This window comes from Rhinolophus sinicus, chromosome X, assembly GCF_036562045.2.
Source record: "Rhinolophus sinicus isolate RSC01 chromosome X, ASM3656204v1, whole genome shotgun sequence".
In the NCBI taxonomy this organism is placed as follows: Eukaryota; Metazoa; Chordata; class Mammalia; order Chiroptera; family Rhinolophidae; genus Rhinolophus; species Rhinolophus sinicus.
In genome coordinates, this window is record NC_133768.1 from 4,547,774 (window position 1) to 4,573,373 (window position 25,600).

The window sequence follows — 25,600 nt, forward strand, 5'->3', positions numbered from 1 at the left end:
AGCTGTGGTGGGCCAAGCAGAGAGCTCCCTCTGGGCCTCCCTGGGCCTGGGTGTCACCAGAGCAGATCAGAATGGAAGGCAGCCTTCCTTCATCTCCCTTTCCTCCTCTCGTGTCCTTCCCAACCTACTAGAAAACGAAATCCTCCCTCCGAATTCAGAACAATGTTCCAGTATATACGATGTAATTTTGTAGCCGTTTCAGTTTAGCGGGTGCTTAAACGATTATTAAATCGCATCTATGAAATACAATATAAACAAATGAGAAACAGAAACTCATAGACACAGACAATAGTTTAGTGGTTACCAGAGGGTAAGGGGGGTGGGGGGTGGGAGATGAGGGTAAGGGGGATCAAATATATGGTGATGGAAGGAGAACTGACTCTGGGTGGTGAACACACAATGGGATTTATAGATGATGTAATACAGAATTGTACACCTGAAACCTATGTAATTTTACTAACAATTGTCACCCCAATAAATTTAATAAAATAAAATTAAAAAGAAAAAAGAAATACAATATAGTGGGTTGGGATATTCATACCAACATTAAAATATAAGGTAGTCACAGGTTGTTAGGACTTGAAAGTCACTGAGTGGTCATTCGAATTCCCTCACTGACACACAGGGAAACTGAGTCACAAAGCGCTTAATGACTTATCTCAGCCCAAGTGGCTGGTCAGTACTTTTAAACACTGTTTCTGAAATGAAGACGCAGGGCCTGAAATTCCAGGGTTTGATACATCTGCTTTTGCCCATTTATGAGAGGCATACCAAGTCGGAGGAATCGTCCAGTGGGTTAACACAGCGAAGCACACCATTAGAGGTTCAAAAACCTACTTTTCATTAACATGTAGCAGAGCTTTAAAGACAAATCGTTTCGATGAAAAGACGTAGGGGAGGGAGTAGAAAAAACACCTCCAACATTGAAAGCAAAACTTCTTATTTGGAGCTCTTTTTTTTTTTTTTTTCCTCTTGGTTTTTAGGAAAGCAACTTACCTGCTTCTGATTTTTTTTTTTCCTTCTGATCTTTTTTTAAAAAACTCGATTCTTCATCATTGTCTGTAAGAATCCAGTATCTTTCCATTTTTTGCAATGTTAACTAATTGCATTGATTTACTACGCCTTGCCTTGTTGCAGACATGTTCAAGAGCGCATGGACCCTTTTCAGGGGTGCATTCTCCTCTCTCCCCACAAGGCTTTGGCCAAGGAGGGAACTTGAACCTTTTTTTCATCTCTGCAAACACAAATGGATCCCACTTCTCTGTCTATCTCTTTCTAGTCCCGTGAGATGCAACCTAGAGGAAAGAAACTTTTACCATCACCTAAATGTCAACACAGCCAAGAGGTTTTGGGGGCAAACAGCAAGGAGCCCCTTTTTCTGGTAAACCCTGAGGTCTTAACTGTGTGGCATGAGAGCAGGTGACACAGAAAGTTCAGCTCAGAGGGCAGGGCAGGTCTGTGATTGTCTTGTCACACAACAAGGGCTTTGCATGGCACCTGTCCGTTCTCTCTGAAATGGGTATTTTTTAAATGACGATTTATCTGCATTAAAGGACTGCACCAAGGAGAAACAGAGGTCAGGATAAGAAATTGCTGATTTACTATGAGCGTAATCTATGTGATGTATCTACACAGCTCATTCCTGACCCCCTGTGTTTGCGTAATGGGTTGTTGTGATGGAGACCTGAGGAAACTGGGCTATTTTAGTGTCATGGCTCTTCTTGAGATGGAACCTGTGTACCTGGGAATTACTGATTGTTTGACAAACAGCCCCGCGGCTCTGTCAAGGGCTTTCTGTGCTTCTCTCTTCCTCTTCTCAGAACTTGAGCTTCGAGCAGTGTGGAAAGCCCTCTCTGGTGCCTGAGACTCACCGTATTTCCAGGATGCTTCAAAGTAAATGCACTTGAAACGAACCCTTTAAAAAAAAAAAAAAAATCCAGTGAGAGGCATTTTAAATTGTTAACTTTGTTGTTGCATTGCTTGTGTATGTTGGGGCTTTGACTCTGCAGAATTCAAAGCAGGATGTGAGTATTTCACTGGATGGGAAGTGTTGGGGTCAGAAGCCGGCAAACCCCCCCCCACCCCCATTACTGGAGGGAGAACACTAAGTCTGTTGTTCCACGCTGACGAATTCTGCAAAATAGAAACCTTTTGGTTTTCCTTTAGGGCATTTTTGCAATGCTGTTTTCATTTCTTTTTTAGTTCTAGATGTCCAAGAAATTGTAAAGATAATACAGAGTTTCAGTTTATTACGGACCCAGTTAACGGCCTACACCTGTCACAAATAAGGCACCAATACCCACACATCACTGTTAACTAACCCCCACACTTTATTTGCTGTTTCACCAGTTTTTTACCTAATGCCCCTTTATCACCTAGCATCACACCCCGGATACCCCATTGCATCTGGCTGTCATGTGTCTTCAAGTCTCCTCTAGTCTGTGACACTTGTATGACCGTGTTTTTCATGAGTTTAATAGCTTTGAGGTATCATGTGAAGCGTCCCCCGGTTGGAGTTTGGGAGCTGTTTTAGATGGGGGGGGCGTGTGTTTTGGGGGAGGGAACACACAAAGGTAAACTGCCCTTCTTGTTATCGTTTCAAGGCGGCATTGCGTTGTTGAATGTGGATTGTGCCCACCTAGCTGAACCAGGTGTCTCCATTGGCAAGTCACACAGCCGTCCCCTTTCCGTAGTCCATTGCTTCCAAGCAAATCACTCACGTCCTTCTAAGGCGAGAAGAGGGAGACGTTAGTTCCACGTCCTGGATGGTCGAGTATTGCCTTCAGTTAGTTAGACTTCCTTTGTAAGGAAGGCTCATCCTTTCTCTGCCATTCATTCCTTTATTTTTCCCGTCATTCATTTAGCTCTGTGTGGACACATGCGTGTTTCGTGTATTCTTCCAATACTCCATTGTGGTATCTAACCCAGAGCTACATGAGTGTTACTGCTTCAGGTACTTGTCTTACTCTGTTGCTGTGGTTGGACGTCAATACGTCTTTGGATATTGAGAGCTCGTGGATGACAGGACTCTGTTAAGGAACCATTAGAAGACACATCCCATCCAGGGTTTGGACCTGGAGGGAGGATTGTATTCTTGGAGGATTGAGGCACGAGAGTTTCTGGCTTTGGTGTCTCACTCAGAGTCTCGCTTGCATTGGTCAGCTCCACCCACCTCACAGGTCCAGGGCTGTTCAGCTGTGAAAAACAGGTCTTTCCACCAGGAAACCTCAGGGCACCAGCCAAGTTCACATGTCTTTGACAGGGTTTCATTGCATCCATCTCTGACATTCCACTGCAGAAAGCAAAACTCGTCCCATACACCACAGTTTGAGACGGGCCTGGGATCATGCCTTCCACAATGTGTTTCAGTGTTTTCATCGTGATATTTTTAAAAGCAATCTCATTCCCTGAATCTTGCCATTTGCAACAACTTGGATGGACCCGGAGGGCATTACAGCAAAACAAGTCAGACAAATACAGTATGGTTTTCATATACGTGAAATCTAAAAAAAACACACACAAAAAAGAATAAACAAAACAAAACAGACCATAGATGTAGAGACTATGTTGATGGTTGCCAGAAGAGAGGGGTGGGGAGACTGTTTTAAAAAGGTGATCTCATTTTCTTAACGTTATGTTGTGGGTTTTAATATAAAATTTTAATATGCTCATGGGTGGTTATCACTTAAGTGTATCTTAAGAAGCATTCTGGGTTTTTTTCTTTTTTTTTTTTTTGAATTCTGGTAACTGGGTCCATTTTATGAGTAAGTCATTTAAGCACTCTCTGGCCTTTTCAAGGAGCTTTTAAAAGACAGTGTGTTTTTCCTCGCAGAAAAGGAATGCGTATTATAGGAAATACAGAAATTTTGATAACAAAATGTAAAAATCATCAGCATCATTCCATAAGCCAGTGACAAAAAAACTAAACAATTTGTATAACTTCTGGTAGCAATTTCCTGAGTTTTTAAAACATAGCTGATGCTTATCTATTTATACCTGTATTTTATCGGTATTTATATCCTGTGTAATGTATGTACATATTTGCACATATATCACTGTATATATCTATGCCAGTATCAGTGTCTATAACCATTAATATCATAACTATCATACCTGTGACAATACTTGTATCATATTGCACTTGCCTGTGTTTATATTTGAATTATATCCATATTCCCATCACTACATCCATATTTTTATTTTATATTTATGTAACTGTCTATAGGTACGCCATTTTGAAGTTTACCTTTCCCACAATATTATAGCAGAAGCCACTTAGGATTATTGCAAATGTTCATAAGCATTATTTTTCATGATTAATTCTCTCAGAAGGTCAGGCTTTGTTTTTTTTATTTTTTGTTGTTTTGTTTTTATAAAATTTTTATTAAAATATAGGTAACATACAATATCCTATTAGTTTTAGGTATACACCGTAGTTATTCAACATTCATATACCCAAGGAAGTGACCACCATGATAAATCCAGCAACCATCTGACCCCATACCAGGCTGTCCAATATTATTGACTATATTTCCTATGCTGTACATTACATCCCCATGACTTACTTGTTTTATACCTGAAGATTTGAACTTCTTATTCCCCTTCACCTTTTTACCCCCTTTAAAATTTTTTTTATTAGTTTCCGGTGCACAAAACAATGTAATAGTTAGACATTTATCATTTATATCCCTCACCCTGTGTCAAACCCCCTCCCCCATCTACTACCCCTCTGACATCGCACACAGCCATTGCATTTCCACTGTCTATTCCTAATGCTGTGCTATGCTTCTTGTAAGTATATACATATATATATATATACACACACACACACACACACACACACACACACACACACATATATAAAATTGTAGTTGACATTCATTATTGTTCAGCTTCAGGTGTACAGTGCAGAGATCAGGCATCTACATCATCCCTGAGATCATCTCCCTAATGAGACAAGTGTCCATTGGATACCCTACAAAATCTTTACATTATTGATTACATTCCCCAAATTGACTTTCGTAACCCTGTGGCAATCTTGTGGTTACCGACTGTGCTTTCTAATCCCCTCACCTTCCCCCTCATCCCCACACCCCTTCCCATCTAGCAACCCTCATTTTTTCCTCTATGTCTCTGAGACTGTTTCTGGTTCATTCATTCATTCATTCTTTTCTTTAGATACTACATATGAATGAGATCATATGGTATTTGTTTTTCTCTGTCTGACTTACTTCACTTAACATAATGTTCTCTAGGTCCATCCATGTTGTTGCAAATGGTAAGATTTCTTTCTTCTTTATGGCTGCGTAATACTCCATTGTATAAATGTACCACAGCTTCTTAATCCAGTCGTCTACCAATGGGCATTTCGGTTGTTTCCATGTCTTGGCTATTGTGTATAGTGCTGCAATAAACATAGGAGTGCGTAAATTTTTTTGAATTGGAGTTTTGGATTTCTCCGGATAGATACCTAGAAGTGGAATTGCTGGATCATAAGGTAGTTCCATTTTCAGATTTTTGAGATACCTCCAAACTGTTTTCCATAGTGGCTGCACCAATCTGCATTCCCACCAACAGTGCACCAGCGTTCCCTTTTCTCCACATCCGCACCAGCACTTGTTTGTTGATTTATTGATGATAGCCATCTTGACTGGGGTGAGGTGGTATCTCATTGTGGTTTCTATTTGCATTTCTCTGATGGTTAGTGAGGTTGAGCATTTCTTCATATATCTGTTAGCCGTCTGTATGTCTTTAGAAAAATGTCTCTTCATGTCTTCGGTGAGTGTTTATCTTTTGACTTTTAGGGTGTTCCCACAGTTTCGATCCTAAAAATTATTTCCAAATACTTCCATGTAAATCCTACATTCTTCATCGTAAGGGCATTACTTATTTCATTTTGATTTGTAAACTTGTTTGTATCCTTAAAAAAAACACACAAAAAACAAATTATGTATTTGAAATTGTATGGAATATTTTAGTATAGAAAATTTCAAGTCCATGCAAACAAAGAAGGAAATGGAGTAATGAGTATCATGGATCCATCACTCAGCTTCAGCGATGATGAGCCCATAGCATAATCTCTCATCTGTAACCTCATCCATCTCCCCTATTCTCATTATGACACCATTCAAGTGATGTAAGCGTACGTCAGTGGATTGCTCTAAAACATCAGAGCCATTTTTTTACACGGCCGTCACATCTTTACCACACCTCAAAAAGTCATACAGGTCAAAAATGATTTTTTTTTTTAACAGTTTGCTAAGTCACACGAGGCCTGTGCGTTGCACTAAGTTGATTTGTCTGTCAAATCCCCTTTCGTCGATCTCCCGCCCTCTCCATCTTTTGCTCATGCAAATTATTATTAAAGAAACTGCTGTTTCTTTTCATCCTGTATGAAAGTAGGTTATGGAATCAGCAAAATGTAGTACTCAAGTTATTTTTAAAGGAACAGGAGTGGTTTCCGTAATACTCAGCCGTAGGTTACCAAGTCCCTCGGGAGTGCGGCTTCGTGACTTGCGGCAGTGCTACCCCAGAAGGAAAGCTGGGTCAATATAGCAGGTGTGCGGGGGCTGGGAGGTGTGGTCTGGGCTTACTGGACCTCATGTTATCTGGTACCGGACACATACACAGTGCTGACAAGCGGCAAGTAAAGAGAAGGTTGGAAGGTAGTCTATTCCATCACCACACACACACACACACACACACACACACACACCCCTACACCTGTAGTGTCCCCCTCCCTTTCCTACTCACAGTGAACCACATTATGTCAATTTTGGTTCAAGTCCATGCTGTGTGTTATATTTAGAAAGATGTAGATTAAAGACTAACCATGTAATGTACACAGTTATAGCTGGACATCATTCTTTTGCTAATGTAGTTAGAAGCCGCATTAAGGCAGTTTAGGGACAGATGGCGAACCAAAGTGGTTTCTCATCGCTGTCGGTTTATCTCATCACCCTCCTCTCCAGTGTTACTGCGATGGAATTGATCTGTAGCGTATGAGTTTACAGTGGACACAGGTTGATGTGATACAGTGATATGTTGCCACATGATGGTTTTTGTAGCGTTTAGCAAACACCTACCTTCATCATGTCACATAATTACCATTTCTTGTTTGCAGTGAGAATGTTTAAGATACAGTCTCTTAGCAACTATCAGGGGAAAATGTAGTTACTGTTAACTATACTCTGCTTTGCTGAACTATAGTCTGCTTTGCCGTCCATTTGATGTCTGAACTTGTTCATTTTACAACTGGAACTTTGTATCCTTTGCTTAACATCTCTCCATTTCCCGCACCGCCTGCTCCTGGCAACAACCCCTCTTCTCTGTTTCTGAGTTTATTTCATCCTTGTATAGAACAACATACACTCGATGGATAAATGGTTGCATGGTTGAGAAAAATAATACATATTAGACATTTAACTTGAAGAGCAAAATCAAAGGAATGAGTTATCAACCTCTTAAAAGAATCATCTTGCTAGATATAGCAGGGTATGCCCCCCACGTTTGTATGTGTAACTGTGTGTGTATGTGTGTATATGTGTGCGTATGTGTGCACACACATGTGCATCATAAATCCAACTTGTGTAACACAGGTTAGGACTATTAAACTATAATTAGTAGATCACTGGAATCTATCAGAGAAAGATGCATTAGAGAATTTTGCAAACTGGTCACTGCTGCATAATATTTAAAATGTGATTGGATTTACTCTGATAGTTTGCAGGAATACATCTTTCTGACAAAACAAAGTTTGCTAATCTTGGCACTGTTGACACTGGTCTGGATAATTCTCTTTTGTAGGTGGCTGCCCTGAGCATTGTTGGATGTTTAGCAGTAACCATAGCCGGCAGCCTCTAGATGCCAGGAGCATATCTGTCCCCAGTTGTCACAAACAAAAATATCCTCAGACGTCACGAGATGTCCCCTGGGGGGTAAACTCCATCCCAGTTAAGAGCCTATATTATAGCATGAGCTGTGCTTATGTTAGGATTCAAACAGGAATTTCATTGTGTTGGGGCATGACCAGAAAAATTAGGCAAACTGTGCAACGAGAGATACCTCATTATTTTGGAAGCGCGTCTTCATAACCAGCATTGACTTTACGAATTGCTATCAGTTGTAATGAGGGTTCGGTGGGTGTTTGGGGGATAGTCGTTGTAATGGTCTTTATCAAAAAGGAAGATGAAATCAATTCATGTAAGTGAGAGCATTGGAGGAAATCAAAAGAGGAAAAAATGAGAAATCCTCAATAACGATCTTTCAGAACACGGTACGAAACAACATGCACATAGCTTACCTAAGACTGGGCAAAATCAATGCCACCACGGTAGATGGGAAGACAGAACTGGACTATTCAATGCACAGAAAATGACGTACAGTTCCACCCGTGTGCACAGATTGCTGAGAGCTGTCAGTCACTTAGAAATTATCAACATCCATGCAGGCTCTAGAAACGTGCTGCACAGAAAATTAAATTTAGGACTCATCGAAAATGGTGTTGTATTGTCTGAACCATTACATTGATTGATTAAAATTAGGTTCTTCAGCAAAATAAGAGGTTTTAATATTCCATGAGTGACTGCAAGATGGATTTATATGGGGGGAAAATGTGTTTTTCAGAGATGTATTATTAACCTCAGAGACTGGAAATTAATATCACTAACCCCAAAGAATGCAATGCAAGATTTGTCATGAATGACTTCATAATAGGATATTTTGTATTATCGTTTTTAATTTCTGTGATAAATGGGCATCTTTTACAGTTTTTATGATAAAAGGATTATGCAAAAGCAGTTATTTTTATTCAGGTGGTAATGAAATAATAATGCACTGCTCTGCTTCATTTAAAGTACCAACATTAACTCCACAATAGTCGTTAAAAGTCTCATGATGCACACCAACTAATTGTCAGGAGTTTTAGTCTGTAAAATGGGATTGTGGGGTTGTATTTCCTTTTATTTTTCTATATGCATTTCTTCATTATTTACGCTTGCTGACAATGACTATTATGTCATTGTATTCACTTCATAGTTCATAAATGTAAATGGTTTCCTTTTACTTCTCTCCAGTTTTTCAAACGTTGGTTGTAGTTTTGTATATCGATGCCGTGGCTGAGACATTCAAAGGAATTAATAGAGCAAATTTAAAAATAAGTATTTACTCTATAAGGAAATGGGTAAATAAGCCAGGTTCCAGCAAAATGTAAGAGAAAAGTTTGCGAACTCATCCTAGAAAAAGTGCTACACACACACCTCATTGCTGAATATCACTATGGTCACCTTCTAAGGACTCCCCTTGGGAAGCTATGCACTGACACCAGAGCCTAGTCCACCCTTCAAAGCAATTTTGGAACTTTTTCTGGAATGGCCATCAGAGTTGTCGTCATATTACCCTTGGTGTCCTGAATGTCATCAAAATGTCTTCCTTTCAATATTTCCTTTATCTTCGGGTAAGGAAAGAAGTCATTGGGGGCCAGATCAGGTGAGTAGGGAGGGTGTTCCAATACAGTTATTTGTTTCCTGGCTAAAAACTCCCTCACAGACAGTGCTGTGTGAACTGGTGCATTGTCGTGATGCAAGAGCCATGAATTGTTGGCGAAAAGCTCAGGTCATCTAACTTTTTCACGCAGCCTTTTCAGCACTGCCAAATAGTAAACGTGGTTCACTGTGTGTCCAGTTGGTACAAATTCATAATGAATAATCCCTCTGATATCAAAAAAGGTGAGCAACATCGTTGCAGCAATTTCACGAATTTGTCAGACCGTGTGTGTGAGAGAGAGAGAGAGAGAGAGAGAGAGAGAGGGAGATCTCGTACAATTTTCTCATTCAGTCCCTTTCCAAATTTAACCCTAGAAACTAATGCAAAAACACACTGAGTCTCACCATCTCATTTGACTAATTAAACCAAGTGTGGTGGGTTGAATTGTGTTTCCCAAAAAGATAGAATGAAGACCTAACCCCTAGCACTTCGTAATGAATATGACCTTATTTGGAAAAAGAGTCTTTGCAGATGTAATTAAGGTGAGGTCACTAGGTGGGCCCGATCTAGTAGGACGTATGTCCTTCTAAGAGGGGAAAATGATGTGTGAATACACGGACACATAGTGAGAAGACGGAAACATGCGTGGAGAAGACAGCCAGCCATGTGACAATGGAGGCAGAGGTGGGAGTATTGAGCTGCACGCCAAGGTACGCCAAGGATTGCCAAAAGATCCCTGAATGGACAAAAGGCAGGAAGGACCGTCCCCTAGAGCCTTCAGAGGGAGCGTTGTTCGATCAGCACCTTGATTTGGGACTTCTGGTTCCCAGAACCGCAAGACTACATTCCTGTTACAAACCATTGAGTGTGTGGTTCTTTGTCACAACAGCCTTACATCTAAAGGACGTATCAAAGTGAAGCACCCATTTCTGGGTAGAGCTGGGGTGACGTGCAGACCCCCTCTCCCAGCCCAACGCCTCCTTCTCAGCCTGGCTCTGGCTCTATGATACATTCCGGCCATGCAGGGATGGACACTTGTGCTCCGGGATCACCCCCGTTCCTTCAGGACTTGGGACGGCATGTGCAGCTCCTGGAGTGCGGCTGGGGGCCCCTTTTTCATGGCAGCCCTTCGAAGGGAACCAGTGGACCTGTCCCTCACCTGTAAAAGGAGTAGTTGCACTGATCTCCAGGTCCTTTCCAGCTCCAGTTTTGCAGGATTCGAGAGCCACCATCAGTGTCATTAAGATTCTTGACTTGAATACGGCTCCTTTCAACTTATGATTTGTGACAATACAGGACTCCACGTGTTTTCTGAATAAATTTCATTGGGATCCGGTTAAATGCCAGAAGCAAGTCAGGGAGAAGGGGTTTGCAACTCGACATCGTGTAAATAAGACAGAGGGGTTGTCCAAAGTCTGGCTGGATTGGGAAAGCACAGCACAGCCTGTGTGTTTGAAAAATCTAAATTGCACTAAAATTAAACGTCGGGGGAGGTACAACTTTTTATCTTCCATCCATGCCTCTCACTTCCTTCCGGGTCTGAGTATTAGAAAATAAGCATGTGACACTGGGTACGTCAGGCATGTTTTCAGCTTCTAAGCCGTGAGTTGTAAATACTTAAGAAAAAAAAAATAATAATAATAATTAAAAAAACACACAAAAAAAACCTCCCTCTGTTTATATGGACCAGGTGGCAACATACCATCCCGTTACTCACGCCTTCTCCTTTCTTTTACCTGAGGAGATAGTTTTCGACCTTTATAAAGTGGACGCACGGGATCTTTTTTAATCTCCCAATCCAGCTCATGTGCATGGCAGAACCTTTAGAATTGCAGTCGTGTTTAAACACGTTGAGCAATGAGTGGGTGTGGCCTGCCAGGCCCTGGACTTTCCGTGGGGGCAGATACAGAAGTGGCCCAGCTCACTCATGTTGGAGCATCAATGCCCTTCTCCAACGACAGCATAATTGCAAGTGACATCATTATTTAATAAGAGTGACCCTGTCAATGCATGGGGGGTCGGGAGGACATGACTGATTTATAAGAGGGGGTGCTGCCTTATGGTCAGGCTCAAGTTGGGGGCAGGGGTAGAAACAACCAAATGGCATGGTTGAAGGGTGGGCCAGGGTGGTGGGGGGCAGGAAGCATTGGGGAGCTGAGGGCTGCAGAGTTCAGTGCTGGGGCTGAAAAACCTAACGGATGTGAACTCTTGAAAGAATTGGCTTCTTGTCTCTTGCTTTGCCCGATTGGTGCATCCATACATCTGTGTCTTAGGAGTAAATTCTCCTTCATTTTATTTCTGATCTTCTCCGAATAACACTCTTGGGGACATTTTTAGTCGAAGGGGGTGCTATACACTCAATCCATTGTTTTTGAGGCAGATCATAATGTGTGGCGTTTCTCACATTTGAGCCCCAGAATCCCATGGGTCGGGGGGCTTTTTACACACAGACTCTGGGCTTCCCGCAATAGAGTTACTGAGTCAGAGATCCAAGATGGGCCCCAGAAAGTTCTCACGTGGGCTTTCTGCTGCTGATCTAAGGGACTGCATTTGAGCCTTTTCAGGTTATATTTCCACAAATGACCTGTGTCATGTTGACTCCCGCATCTGATTTCGGCCTTTTCCTGTTCGGAAGGTGGTGTTAATACCTCTGGGTCTCGTTGTTTGCGTTTGACATTCTGTCTCGCTCTCCTGATTGACACGTTTCTTCATCTTTTCACGTTTCTGGTCAGTTCAAGCCAGTGGCTATTTATTGGGCGTCTCCCATGAGCTCTGGGCTGTAACAATATGGTGGGGAATGTGACACAAGCACTATAAAAACTCACTGATATGCTAGACGTTGTTTATTCCTCTGTGGCCTCCAAATGCTTGGCTAGTAATTCAAAACACGAGAGTAATTTGATGCCAGCAGATTGCTTCCCATTTTGGGGATCCAAGGGTACATCCTGTCTCAAAGGGAGGTCTGGTCATTGCAGACTGCATGGAGCTGTTCTGCCATCACAGCCTGAGAAGCCATGACGAGAACATTCATCCATCCATCCATCCATCCATCCATCCCTTCATTTAATAACCATGTATTCACATCTTATTTTGAGAAGGTCACCATGTTAGATACTGTAGGACACAGAAACATACATCAGATTCAACCCCAGTGAGAATGCAGTCCCAGCAGAAGGCAAAATGATCCATGAAACTACCTATACTGCAAGAATGCCCACCATGCATTCCATATGTAGGCTAAAAACATGGACCTTGGGAAGACACAATCTTAGTTTCCACCGTGTCACTTGGGGCCGTTCCTTATTTGTCTGTCACTGCATGAAAATTACCCGAAAAACGTAGCTTGAAAGTAGAAGTATGTATGATCGCATACATTTGTGCTAGTCAGGCATTCAAGAGCTGCATGGCTCAGTGGGTCTGGCTTAGCATGCAGCCCAGGTGTACAAAGGGGTTGTGGTTTTGTGACCGTGTCACAAAGTATCACTTCTGTGGCTGTCAGCAGGCGACCTCAGTTCTTTGCCACGTGGGCCACTCCCTAGAGTTGGTCACTCAACGCTGGCTGCTGGCTTTCCTGAGAATGAGTGAGGAGAAATAGACAAGAGAACAGGGACCCTAAGATGAAGAAACCACCATCTTTCACCCTTTGATCTTGCACATGGCACACCATGCCCTCTGCTGTGTGCTGTTGGTCACACAGTCCAACCCTGGCCCACCCTTCAACCAAGCCCACATTCCGGAGCGGTTTCTCCTTCCATCCTGACATGTTTACTGTCCTTCTGTTGAGGGATTTTCTCCTTGGAGTTCCAAAACTCACTTCGCCGGTTCTCCTCTCCTGCCTTTCTCTTCCTTTACTCAACTTTCCCAACTCTCTGCTTCTTCTGCTTCCTGTCACTGTTCCTCCTTACATTCCAGCCTCAGGCCACGTCTCTTGCTGCCAGACTGTCCCACTGACCTTTGCATCTACTGGGAGTTTCACACTCACCTCCACCCAGGAGACCCGCGTGCCGCTCTACTCTCCGTTCTGACTTCTCTCTCAAGCTCCTTCCAGCTCCCATGCTTGCCTTTTGCAAAACTTCACCTTTGTACTTTGCCCAAACCCAACTTTCGTCTGCAGAAGTTGGCCCCTCATTTCTCGTGCCTTGCTTGCTCTGTTCTTTGCAATCCGTGTCCCCATGAATGGCATCTTCTCCACTCCCTCGTCTCGCACTCTGGGTCCCCGCTCTTCAGTGTCGCCAACGTCAGTGATTTTCCAGGTCATGTTACGTATTTGTAGGGCTGTGATCCATCTCCATTTTCCTGGGCCATCGTCCTGTTTTACGTTTTATTTTTACTGTATTAATGTCCTGTCTGTGGACTTCCCTATTCTCCAGTCTATTTTTAAAATGACTCCTGCTCCATCTTCCTAAATAATAGATTGTAGAGCATGACTTACCCCCTCCAAAAACCATCAACAGGCAGCCACAGCCCTCTGTCACATCCACGCCTGTCTTCACAACTTCAGTCATCACCTCTCCTTTCTGGGTACTTCACGTTCCAACCAAACTGAGCTTTGCTGGGGTTCGTGGTACTTGTTCTTGGCTTCTTGCTCTTTCATTCTTCTCAGGGTCTCCTTCAACTTGGGATATTGCTGTATCCCCCTCTCCTATACAGCTTGGGAAAAACACTCATGTGTTTCTCCTTTACTCACACACTCAACACTACTTCCTGACACCAGACATGTGGGCTTTTTTCCCCATCCCAAGGCATTCTCTGTGACACCACATGGGTGTCCTACGATCCTATTCAGTTCTGACACTAACTGGAGTTAGCACAGACCTCATGGGTCCAGGACTCAGTCCCATAAGACCTCCCCCTCCCCCAACGTCAGTGCCAATTGCAAGAAGTAGGTCCCCAGCTCACCCACAACTTCTCTCTGTGTGGCTGCAAATCAGAGGCTCCCATGACCTCATGCTTGGGTGCCATCATTTGCTACCACAGCTCACAGAGCTCAGGGAAACAGTTACTTACGTGAACTGGCTTATCATATAATAAAGGCTGTGATAACAGATACAGAGGAGCAGTCTGGTGAAGAGGTAGAGGGGACAGCAGGGGGGAGGTCTGCAAGGTTCCTGTGCAGGATCTTCTCTCCCTGGGGAGGTGGAGGGTGTCACCCTCCCGGCACATGAATGTGTTCTCTAGCCTAGGAGTTCCCGAAACGCCATACTAGTGGGATTTCTACGGAGGCTTCATCCCATAGGCACGATCCATCATTAACTCAATGTCTAGTTCCTTTCCCCTTCCTGGAGAATGGGGATGGGGGCTAATGTTCCAGGTTTCTCACCATGGCTTTCTGGTGATCCACCCCCACTCTGGAGCCATCCAGGAGTTCACCCAGTGTCATTTCATTACAACAAAAGGTGTTCCTATCACCCAGGGGATTAAGGGATTTCGGAGCTGTGTCAGGAACCGCTGTGAAAGACCAACTGTTAGCATAAGCTATGTGCCAGAGGCTCTAAACAGCTCACAGAGCTCAGGAAATTACAAGAGTGTTAGGAATTCTGCCTGGTACTGAGGGCAGAGACCCGTATGTCTATTTTCTATTGTTTCACATGTATCCATACCTCACACTTCCGAGCTGTGTGAATTTCAGTAGTGGCTGTTCCATGTTTCAGTTTTCTCATCTGTAAGAGAGTTAGGACGAGACTACCTACCTCTAGAGATGTTTGCTAAATAAGTAAGTTAATTAAGCATGAAAAATGCTTTACAATGTGGGCACGCACTAAGCGTCACAGGCCGGCTGTTCGTAGTCATCTTTGACCTAACGATCCCCCTTCTTAGTCTAGATGTTTTACAAAGGATGTCTTTGTAGTAGAGTTGGATAAACTCAAACTTTATTTGACTGATCTATTTGGCTTTACACAACGAGCCCCTGCCCACCTCTGCAGCTCCGTTCCACAGCACTGTTCGATTAGTGCTTGTTGGTATACCAGTTGTCTGTTGGTTTTGTGCTGCCACTAAGCTCATACAAATTAGGACATTTGCATGGGCCACTTCCCTTGTCTGGGAAATCCTGCCCTCTTCCCACTTCAAGTGGGTTCTGCGTTCTATTGTTTTCATATGTAGTCCACTGTTGACTGTTTACTTGCTTCTCAGGGCTCACCCAAACAAAATATTTTTATTTTCTGTCGTGTGTGTTTGTGTGTGTTTGTGTGTGTGTCTGTTTGTGTGTGTGTGTGGTTAATGCTTTCCTGCCTTCCTTTAAAATGTGTGTCTCATGAGTCTGGCATAGATAAGGTGCTCATTGGGTATTTGTTGGAGAAGTGAGTGGTTGTAAGACACTCTCGCTATTTCAATGAATGAATGAGAAACTCAAATGTTGCATGTTAAGGACAAGTTAATACAACCATCACTGTTTGCTTAGAAAGTCGCCCAGCCATAAAGACTATGAGAGGACAGCACTTTGGTCATTAAAGCAATTTGTTGTACGAGGAAGTTTGTCTTTCACTTAAGGGGAGATGGATTTTCCTTGGTTGTTCAGTTTGGTATTTATAAACTAACATGATTTACTGACAATGTATGGATTATTCCATATACTTAGTGATTTAGTGTTAAATGCCTATTTATCTTTTAAAATCTTCTTTGCCAGCGTATTCATTGCCTGTAGAGGTTTTACAATTTTTTTCTTTTTTGAAAAGATGGTATCATGGAAAAGCTTTGTCAAATTTTCCATTCTAGTCCAACACTAGGAAACCGAGAGTGATATATTTTAGGAATGCTAACGTTTTTGGAGCTTAATCATTTAGAGTCTTACATTAAAGCTGTAAATCTGCTGTGTGCATTTCTGTTTATTTCTACTGCTTGTGGGATGATTGATTCTTTTTGCTTTTTAAATATTGTTATAAAGATTTGGGTCAAAATTAGCTATGTGGACAAGAAGTGAATTTCTTGAGCGTTCATCAGAATTGTGGAATGATTCGGGAGGAGTAGGATGGTGTAAAATTGAGCATATATATTTTAAGTTTCCCTTCTTAACATCTAAATTGGAATTTTTCTGTGTTTTTCTTTTCTTTCTTGAAATCATAATGGTAAAATTAAACAATTTGAACATTGCATTAGAAAATTGGGAGCAAATCCAAGACAGAAACAGATGTTTTATTAAATATGTATCTTTTAAACAATGGATATAGTCTGCAAGATTGTTCTTTTGAGAGCTGGGACATATAATTTGGGTTAGATAAATATGAGTGAAAATTAAGGTCATTTCTGTTTATTTCAGCATTTCTATACACGTTTAGATATAACCAAATGACCCTACTGCAACCTAGAGATAAGTTATTTTCTTACCTGAGCATGACTTTTTTTTTTTTAGCTACTCCAGAAAATCTACCAAAATTAAACTTGTTCCTTCCATTTTTCTTTTAGGAATTTAGCAGGCCACTGTGACTCATAAGAAACAAAGTACATGATGGATGGTCCTAGGGCTTTTCTTTTTTCTTTTCTTTGACTTGAAAATACCTCTGGGATATCTTTAGGTTTTAAAAATAAGTTTATATTGTCCTCTTTCTGTGTGAGTTTGTGCAATTGTACATGCAGACGGCAGTCCTGGGTGACGTCAAAATCTTGGGGACCCTTAATTGTTACCACGGATGGTGCAGAATTTTTGAGGACCCTGGAGAGTCCGGTGTAGTTTCTACCTCATGTTTCCATAGGCGATACTTTGACAACTATGGATCTTCTCTCCCTCCTCTTTCAGGATGCACTTTGAGGCCATTTGCTAAGCCATTCTCAGAGCTGTCACCTCTCTGAGCCTGATACTCTGTCCCCTTATCACTGATAGTGACACTTGCGTAGTTATATATAAATATTTGCTCTGACGATGCTCTCCCCCACAAAGACACAAGCTCCTCGAGGGCAGGGGCTGTGTCACGTTCCTCTTCGGAAATCTTTTTCTGTCCTATCTCATTCAAGGTCTGTGCTCAGCAGATACTCGTGGAATGAAATAACATAGGATCTCTAGACAATATTTATTGGAAAGGAAATCGTAATAATGCCCGATCAAAACGTCAGAGTTTCACCAGTGCCATCATTTATGAAAATATTTATCTGTCTTTATGGCTTATGTTCTAGGTACCGTTTTGACCTACTAAGTAGGACGAATTGGAATGGCTGTGAAGGTCTCAATGAACCCCCAAATCTTCAGTTGTAAAGATCACATTATATGGAGAGGCCTACTTGAAACCTCATCGTAGGGTGGAATATATCAGCCTTGGCTTTCACGTCTGACATTCCTCCAAAGGTCTGTGTGCTCTGACTAATGTGTTCTCCGTATGCTAAGACTGCTTGACATACCCTACAGTTTTTATGGTCAACATTTGCTAATATGTTAGTCGTTCATAAATATAGGTTTGTCTTGACTATTTAATATCAAATCATCAGAGGTGATATTTGTTTTTAAAAGACGCTTTTGTAGATGAGTCAGTGTTTACGTATAGTGTCAGTCTTTACAAATGATATTTATATGGTATAGTTGTGTGGGGAAAACAGATTACAATGTGTAATTTTGCATTAATTTCAAAATGATCAAGTTTGCAGTCATGCTTATCTGTCTCAAGGCCTTCTACAATAGCTCATCCAGTCCAAATTTAATAGTAAAGCCCAGAAGTGTTTTAATCTAGAGAATTTATTCTTCCACCTTTGAAATATCTTATTAACCCCATGACTGTCTGTTATAATTTAGCTGTAAGCACGTGGAGTAAGGTTTACTGTATCTCTGACTACCATGACTCATGTAGCAGAAAACAAATTAGTAAACTGACAGGAGGATTGGAGTGGACCAGTGTTGATCTGAATTCCCTCTTGATAAGAACCGTTAGCATCAAAACGGCATAACAGGGATGCAGTAAAGGGCCACGACCTTCCTTACAGGGATGGAGGGTGGATTGCTAATGCAAAAAGCTGTCTGAAAGAATGGAATACTGTGCGTTCACACACAAAGGCTATCATCTCAGAAGAAATGAAAACCTATGTAGCATGCACTTCACCTTGCCTAGTGGGAAGCGTAGTTCAGTGTGTATTGAAGATAACTCACTAAGAGAAAAAGTGGAGGTGTGGAGGGGGCCAGCAGGATGGGTGGAAACCTTCCCGATGGAATGACCGCCAGCTTTGAGTGTTGGCCACCCAGACAAAACCAATATTGATGAGCAGAAAAGTCTTTCCAGCGAGAACTCTTGTTTTCCTCTTCTTGTGCTTACTCTCCTTCCCTAGAGATGGAAGATGGTGAGTGTCAAAGGAAAGATGGGGTTGTGCCAAATGTCTCACAGTAGCCACTTGCCTTGTTTGTCGCTTGCTTGTTAGCAGAATGAGCAGTGTTGCGTGCAGGTCACCCTTGAAAGAGAAGACGCCATGGTGAGATGGCGAGAAGAATGCCAAATGGTCCTCGGATCATTGCTGACCAAATACAGACGAGTTTTGTCATAGTAGAGCCAAGAGAACAGGGCAGACTTGCATCTTGTCCATTCTGACCCACGGCTGTGTGAGTGGGGGGGAACACAATAAAATTCTGCTCAGGATTACTTCTTGCAAATAATGTATAAAATGTGAAATGTGGATTGGCTGTTTTCACAAATTAAATTTTGCAAGGAGTTTAATTTTTTTTTTTACTTTATTTATTGATTTAAGTGTGTTTTTCCAGGATTTATCAGCTCCAAGCCAAGTAGTTGTTTCAATCTAGTTGTGGAGGGCACAGCTCACAGTGGCCCATGTAAGGATCGAACTGGCAACCTTGTTGTTAAGAGCATCACGCTCTAACCAACTGAGCTAACTGGCCACCCCCAAGGAGTTTAAATTCTTAATTTAAATAAGCTACATCTGACATAGACATGCACTAAATCAATTATTTAACAAAAACTTAATGGTGCTCCAAGTGGTGCAGATAAGTTGTACAGAGGTAACCTCAATCTCTCTCCATTTACTCTGAATTCTCAAATGGAGTAGGGACTGAAATGGTTGGTAATAGAATTAGCTTGCGTGTGTAGGCATCCGCTCTTGATCATTTGCTTGAATTATTAGGAAACCACTTAAGTAAGAATTACTTTATGCCACTCCCACCGGCTAGTTCTTGTAAGCACCCGAAAGGAAGCTGATAAGGACTGTAATGCTGGTGTTTGAAGCATCCAGCAGCATCCCTTTTACTGCATGGAGCAATCAAATGTCTTTCTTATTTTCATAGGGAAAAATGTGCTGAGATGGAAAAGAAACCCAATAGACTTCCGTGGAGGCATTTTTAAAGGCATCTTCTTAGAAGGGCAAAGTAATGGTAAGTATCCAGAATAAGCCTTGACTTCTGCTGACTTATTTACAGCCTGGTTATTGCTGTCTCACAATGCTTTCAGTTGACAGAGGGTGAAAATCATTTTCTTTTTAACCATGTATTTGAAGTGAACAAAAGTACCAAGCAGTGATTTCAAGTGTGATTGGAGTGCACGTAATGGCATGTGTTGGGAATGTAGGATTGGGTAAGAATTGTTTGCCCCTGCAAATAGCGACAAGGTAGAGTATATCTCGTGCGTTAGAGTCAGCTACCTGACCCACCTACGTAAACTCCGAAATTCACCCTTGGGCCCATGGGCTGCTGGAAGCACACTCTATTCAAAAACATCCCAAGCTACTGGGGCATTCGAATGGTCTCAGCATCTCATTGTACCCTTTTTGTTTGTAGACCCCGCAGGAGAATCCAACATGTTAGATGTGTTTCTAGGGCAGGCTGGGGGTCCACTGAGGCCACAGAATCCTTCTCTCCTTTGGGAACCAGAAACAGACCGTAGCCTCTGGAAGTGGACATGGGTAGAAAGGATACTTTTATGATCTATGGTTGTGATCGCATCTTAATGAAGATAATGTCACAATCCCAAATCTGGACCTTTCTACCCCATACTTACATTTCTGAAAGGATGTGTTTTATAAGGTTTCCTGGCAACGGCTCAAGTGTCAATTCAAGCTCTGCTGAGGAAGTATTTATGATTATATGGAAAATTGGGTGTTTACCAATTTTCTCATCCATTTGAGTGCCATAGCATCCAATCATTTGTCAACGTTTAGACCGCAAACGGCTTTTGAACATCTTTTTACAGTGGACCACGTGATTTCCAAATCTTTAACAAACTTCTGTAGCTTTTCTGAATTCTAGAAGATTGACAAGGTCGCGTCCGTTATTAAACTCGTGTTTTCTACAAATTTGATTTTTAAACTCCTCTGTATAGATGCTCTCACACAAAAAAATGCTAGCTTGTTTTTTCAAAGATAATTTTTAATTAATAAAGAAAGACTAATGCTGTCCCTATTTTTGTCACTAACATGCAAGTTTGCAAGGTAATCATAGTTAGGAAAACACGTGATCAACTGTTTGCTATTTTTACCTTGTGTGGGTCTATTGCATCGAAGGGATTCGATATACACACGTATTTCTTATCGGCACATACAGCTAAATAATCAATATCAGCACATTACGTCAATAACCTTTGTCTTAGGAATCGTGCGACGGTTTTTCTTTTGTTTAAATGTTCTTTGTCTTTTGTCCGTGTGGAGCAGCATAAATATACATGCCCGATGCATGAAGTCTCGGAAGCATTTATCTTCCTTCTCACGTAACCAGCCTCTGGAACAGCAAACCCAGTGCAGCCTGGTTGGTTGTAATCATTTTAGTAGCCACAGTGCAAGGAGCACTTCGTTTAATATAATCAGGCTGCCCTAGTTCCAAGCAGAAGCGGCCTTAATCGGTCTGCATCAGGCTGGGAGCTGTGGAGGAGTCAGCACTCAGAATATGACAGCTCCCGTTACGAAACCCAAAGGGAACATTACAGAAAGTGCACCATCAGGGGAGGGAAATGAGAACGGCCAGACTCGCGAAAGACTTCTTATTATTCTCTTTACCATATGCATTTAGGCTCGATCCACAGTGGAAACCACTGGCCATTCTCAGAATGTTTGTGCAAGACTCTCACGCCCTCCCCAAAGAGGGTGATGCTTTGGGGGGGAAAATTCAAAGGTAGCCGTTAATGAGGCATGATCCAACGTTGGGGATTCCCATATTGTATCCCCAGGATGGCTTGACTGGATGCAAAACTAATGATGAAAGACTCTTCCTTCCCCCGTATTCTCAAGACACAAATCGCAGTGGTGGTCACTTACGAGTGGTGCCCGGTTTCGTAGAAAAACACATGGACCTGTGAACTGGGGCATTTTAGTTGTAATGTGGGTCTGCTGCTAAGTAGCTACCTCTTGGTGATGGGGTTTCTGATGTGTTAAAGAATGGACAGGCATGCATTCGTTTCTTTTTTCACTGTGAAGGATCTAGGATTACAAACGAAGAAAAAACAGCTGCCTAGGGAACACAGAAGATTCCTGAAGTCTATTCCTGAGGTCTACTTGAAAACTTCAACGGAGGCCCTTTTCATCAAATTTTCTATACAGGGTTGACTGACTCTTTCTGGTTTGGGGTCACCTGTTAAAAGAACATTTTTTGCAGTGGATTTTTGTAGTTGTCTGGGAAGATCTTGGTGAACTGATGTGAGGAATTCCCTTATTTTGTCCCAAGAATGGCTTAATTCAATTTAAAACTGATGGCCAAGAAAACTGCCTTCCATTGTTCTCCTGACACCGTAATTTTTCATTTCTAAGTGTAGGGATCAGGGGTGAACCAGAAATCAGGAAGTATTATTATATGGAAGTAAATTAACAGGATATTGAAGACTGGTGATCAGGCTTCTCCTAGGGTCTGCTAACCTTGACCTTGAGATGCTTTGTTTATACTCTGTTTAGTTTTCAGCACATTATCCATGTGACCCTCTGTGTCCCTTTTGTAATTTAGGGGGACACAGAGTGGGTATATTAATCAGCTTAGTGCAGCAACTGAGGTAGAGACTTAATTACAATAATATATAAATATAATAATAATAAAAAATAAAAAAATATATGCAATACAAATGGAAAAATAAAATAATATAAGTAATTTGTTCTTGGGCCTTCTTGGTGCTTTTCTTTTTGCATATTCCCCAAACCCATGATCTTTTGCTTGTACCAATACTATACTGCCTGTTTGTTTCTCGTTTAATACTTATTTTCTACCAAAAGGATATATTTCAGAGTGGGAAAAAAAAGATCAAGTATGTCTAGTTAAATAGATGATCTTACACGATTCATAAGTTTTATGCATAAGCTAATTTTGTTTGATGACTGGAGGACATAAGTGAATTCTGAGTAAATGACCATGATACATCTTACTGCAAGGGGAGCTGGCTGTGGCTGGTGGGAAAGTCACCTGCTTTTGGTTTTTTATGCTTTTGTAAATTATTAGTTTCAGGTGTACAAAACAACATAGTGATTAGACATTTACACACCCACAAAGTGATAACCCCCCAACAAGTCTACCCATATGACACTGTACATGGTTATTACAATATTACTGACCCTATTCCCTATGCTCTGACTATATACCAGGATGTCAAAAAAATACTCATATTTTAAGAAAGGAAAACTGTATTAAAATAGTAATACTCAATATATACCAATAACAAAAGATGAATACAAGTCACGTGTGACGTCTGCAATGACAAGAGGTGCTCAAAGTGGTTCCCATCAGCTTCCAGACACTTCTGATGACGGCGAACTCCTGCTTGAGCCATGTTGACCAAAGTGTCCACCTGTGTACATTTTTTTGGCACCTCCGGTTTTTGTTTTTTTTTAACTAGAGTTGACCTTTAATATTGTATTAATTTCAGGTGTACAGCATAGCGGTTAAGCATTTATATAATTTACACAGTGATTCCCCCGTCCCCATAAATCTAGTCCCCACCTGTCACCTGGATTTGTAAGTAAAGTTTTCTTGGAACAGCCACATGCTTGCATTTACATTTTGTCTGCGGCTCTTTCACACCACAATGCCAGAACTGAATCTTTGCACCAGAGACCACGTGGCCTGCCAAGCCTAAAATGCTGATTTGACCTTTTACTATGACGTTGTCAACCCTTTCGTACTTTAGGGCGCGACACGATTCTTTGTGGGCTGGGAGGGTAGTTCGTGGTGAATATCTTGGATCTCCACATTAATAATAAATATTAATATATAACCCAGTTTTATAACAAAGTCCATATGTACATGCTTTCATATTAGGAATTTTATTAGTGCACTCCCTACAATATTTTAAACACGGAGCAGGTGTTTAGAAGCTAGAATCTAGGCTGCGTGGTTGAATGGTGTCTTAGATCCCCCTGAAATTGTACATGTGACATTTATATGCACCAGGGCGTCCTGAAGACCACCTCCCGCATGAGACAAATGTGATGCCAGCTGGCAGATGCTGATTAGCACGTGTCGTCTCTGGCTGTTCTCATGACAGACTGCAGTTATTCTGTGATTGTGAGGAATAAGTTTCATAATTAGGCAGATTGACCGTGGGGAACCATCTTGACAGGTTTTTGTCATGCCCCAGTCATTTGTTTCATGATCTAGAGGAATGGAATGCTTGATTAAGCACAAGCGATTTTTGCTTTTTATTCTGCTCACCGATTTTTAATGAGGTGCATTTTTACCGTCCAAACCAGGGAGCTCACTGATGTGTGTGTGTGTGTGTGTGTGTGTGTGTGTGTGTGTGTGTGTGAATTTAAGAGCAAGGTGATTCTAACTCAGCATGCTTCCTTGAAATAGGTAATTAATAGCCACAGGAAATAGAATTGTTTGATCTTTCTCTGGCAAGTTGTTGGATGTCGCCTGTAGTAAATATTAACAACACATATTTCTGTTGTAGATGAGTAAGGATGTTTTGTCTAACAATCTTCCTTTAATATGTCCTACTTCCTTTCCTTTGCACAGTGACTGCTGAAACATTTCCCTTTGTGTTCCTAAGTATAAATTTATTTAAGACATAGGGTGATGGGGGTGGGTTTGACACTGAGGAGTTCAGTGAGGTTACATGTACCCTAATCCACATAAAATTGTTTGCGCTGGGCTGGCACAGCGGTTACCATTCCCTCGCGGGAACTTTTGCAGTGTCCTCCTTTGTATGCTGTTGGCAATTTACGTAGAGAAGTGTGACTCACCCAGTGCCCATCACAGCACAGCATGTGGGAGGGACTGCGTAAACATTGGCTGACGATAGGTTCATGTGTGCAGCTCAGTCGTTTGACAGGAAGAGGGGTAGGCACTTCCTGTTCCTGGAAGCCAGCAGCCGGAAAGCCGAGTCATGGCTGACCTGCAAAGTGGGCTAGTGACATTGGACCGGTCCTCTTTCCTCCTCCTGTCCCTTCAGCTGAGAAGTGAAGGCAGTGAGCCTGGGTGATGTGAGTTTGCATCCCGTACCTGAAGCATCCCTGCATATTGGCCAAGAGAGGACCAAGCAAGCTTTGAGACGCAGTTGCCTTCATTGTGCAGACAACGTTTTGTGAAGCTTTACCCTTGGATGGAGAAAGTGAAGTTATTCTGGCCCATTATTCAGTTACGTGTCAGTAAACCAAATATTTCAGCCAGAGAGGAGTAGGTATTATTTAGTTCCTTGAATTTTGTGAACCTGGGGGGAGGAAGAAAATAAATGCAGTGACTTACGACATTTTTTTCCTACAAGTAATAGCAACTCAGATGCAAAGGAGTGCTGGTTGTAGAGATTTTCCCCCCTCTCTGGTATTTTTTCTCATCTTTTATATATGCACAGAAGAATATAAACTCTTTAGCATCGACTTATCTGTAATTACGGCTTCGAAATGGACTACAGTTTTACCTGCTATATTTCCTTGTCCATTCCACACAAAACTTAAGCCCTCCTTGGGGAATGTGTAGTCTCTCGCTTGTCCTTCTAGTGGTAAATGGATTGGCTTCTTTATATTATCCTGTTCTGGGAAGAAGGTTACCGTATATAATCTGGCCCGGTAATAAGCAAATGGTATCGGATGCAGGAGAAGCCACCCTACATTTGGGATATTTCTTACCCTTCAAAAGTCACAGAGTTGTCATGAAGGTCAACTTTACAATGGGAACCATGTCAGGTACAGATTTAAATTTTCATAGCAGGTGTTTTTTTGGTCTCTGTCATTGTTAGTATTTACGTTTAGCCTTTTATAAAATAATTAGTTAATTAAAAAGCTCAACTAA

The 25,600-nt window shown here is 41.7% G+C and overlaps 1 protein-coding gene across 9 annotated transcripts in view; it reads left to right on the top strand.

The window, feature by feature from the left end:
- Window positions 1-25,600, top strand: part of NLGN4X (neuroligin 4 X-linked) — a 280,633-nt gene that overhangs the window by 15,060 nt on the left and 239,973 nt on the right. For 8 of the 9 annotated variants that reach the window (XM_074323442.1, XM_074323448.1, XM_074323443.1 and 5 more), the window contains exons 2-3: window positions 17,590-17,758; window positions 19,691-19,777. The exons of the other annotated variant lie outside the window; for it this stretch is intronic. The gene's annotated coding sequence lies outside the window, so the exon portion shown is untranslated. The remainder of the gene's footprint in view (window positions 1-17,589; window positions 17,759-19,690; window positions 19,778-25,600) is intronic. 9 annotated transcript variants of the gene reach the window in all.